Consider the following 2500-nt stretch of genomic DNA (forward strand, 5'->3'; position numbering starts at 1 on the left):
ACTTTCCTTAAGATATGGAAAGTCTTGTCACTGAGATATTCATGAAAGGTCAAGTGTCATGGCGTGTATTTAGTTTCACTGATGTTAGTAAAAGATTAACATATATTCTATATTTTATTTGTGTGATAAAATTATATCGCGTAAATGCATTATGATTTTTTTTTCTTTTAATGTAAATGTATGATGATTCAATAATCTCGAGATTTGCAAATGATTCCTTATTGATCTGCACTCCGTTTTTTGTTTTGGTTCCTCTTTTTATTTTCAGTTTATCAATTTCATCTGAATCATTTTAAGCCTGTTTTCTTTCGCAGGTAAGGGTCAGCATAAGCATAACGTTGTTTTCGGGTTGCTTTCTGTCTCGTATAATGTCAAGTATCTTTTTCACCGGAAGTGCTGGCGATTTTCACTGTACTGCCACAGTATCTGATCGCCTGAGATATGTTACATGGCAGTAATATGAGAAAAGAAGGGAGTGCAGGGTCTGATTTTGTGAGTATGTTCTTCGCCTTTTTTCCGAGATTTAGCAGGAAGCCTTTGGAATATTTATGTTTGATAAAATAATAAATTACATGGGTAACCTCAGCCTCAAGGAATTCAGGGCAGCAGATCGTCAGTGCTCGGAGGAAGAAACCAATTACAAATCCAGATTTGGTTTTATTCCTGTGGGCAGAGTAGCAGTGGATATATTGTCTTTATTAGCAGGCTTTCTGTACGCAGAAAAACGTAGGCTGTCATCACCCCGACGGATCAGAACGTCTAGGAATGGTAATTTTTTATCCTCTTCTTCCTCCACGATGAACTAGATTTTCTCGTGGACGGAGTTAAGTTACATCAGTACGTGCGGCAACAGTTATATGGGTAACGAGTGGGAGTTCACGATATGCTGTATAGTTTCTCCGATGCATGTTTTTCTGACGAAGATATATTCGAAACCGGTTAAATACATCTTTTGCATTGTGAAAAATATTCCCTCTCATTCATACCTTTTCTACAAAGGAATGTTCTCGAAATGTTCAGAATCTTGCTAAATGTTTTGTTGGCTTTTCGGTAGCACATGCAAACAGAAAGAATAAAATACTTAATATAACGACGGAAAATTAATGACTATGTAAAACTCTACGGAAATATCTTCGACGATTTCACTTACTTTCCATTATGATCCTACATGGATGTTCTGTACCACCGTGGAAAATGTCGGACCTAAGTGTATATTATACGACTGCCCCCCAAAAAGACAGTGTCCCCCCTGCTATACTAAAGCAGTATGCACTTGCAATTATAAATGAGCATCTAGAAACTCTTTCCAATGCATATGAATGCTACACTGACGTATCCTTGCAGTCTGGGAGCAGAGTAGGATGCGCTTTTGTTGTATATAAAAACAATATTTTGCAGCACCAGGATTGTAGGAGGGTTCATGAGTGGGCTAGCACTATGCAAACTGAGTTTGCAGGAATATTCATGGCCACCGAATTTCTATTGAATCAAGGCTCAGGGGTCATTTTCTGCGATTCACAGAGTGCTCTCCAGGCTCTGAACACTCTAGACCAAGGTGCGGGAAATATTGCAAACGACATCAGGATAAACGTGTATCGTGCAAAAGAACGAGACCATATTATACGATCATGCTGATCGCCTAACAAAGTCAGCATGTGACAAACAAAGTGTGGGTGTAGATCTTGGTATACAACTTTCTAGGATTTTATACATCATTAAAGCTTCCTTCAGAGAGGACTTGACTGAGTTGATTAATTCTCAACGCCCTGAAAGCTGTAGCATAAAGCACTATGACCGGTATAGGCAAGATTCATTCATCTATGGTTTATATAAAATAAGAACAAGACAGTGTGATGTTGTGACTGCAAGAATCAGGCTTGGATATAGATTGTATTGGCAGGTCAGTACAATTTGTAATGTCGAAGAAACTAGTAGTAAACTGTGTAATGAAGAATATAAGCGAACACTTGTACATTATATTTCAGAGTGCCACGTGTTACAGCCTCTCAGACCACCTAGCATGAGGTACGGAGAACTATGTAACTACTTCATATCATCTGATGTCTTAGAAGATATACTTATGTTGTATCCTAAATTTGGAATGTAGTATCACATAACCGCATATCAAATGTATTAATGCTTTTCCACGCCCAAGCTATATGCCGGATTGGCAGATGAGTGGATAAAGGACTGTGCAATTGTTCATTTCCTTAAACTGATAAAGTACTCGTAACAATGTTATAGGCTATTCAATGTAATACCACTATGTAATGTTATGACCATGCATTAAATGTACCACAGCTTGCCCACGCCTGTGCAGTTAGCCAGGGAAGTAAATAAAGGACTAAACTAATTAACAATATGATTGAAAAAAAAATCCCACACTAATTAATAATTAATGAGCATTTTTTTTTACTCATATTAAACAAAATAGTTTTTTTTTTTTCTCTTTTTCATTAAATCATACACAATTGTTAACCCGTGTATTGTGTTGTACCCT

This window comes from Penaeus chinensis, chromosome 1 (genome assembly GCF_019202785.1).
Source record: "Penaeus chinensis breed Huanghai No. 1 chromosome 1, ASM1920278v2, whole genome shotgun sequence".
Taxonomy (NCBI): Eukaryota; Metazoa; Arthropoda; class Malacostraca; order Decapoda; family Penaeidae; genus Penaeus; species Penaeus chinensis.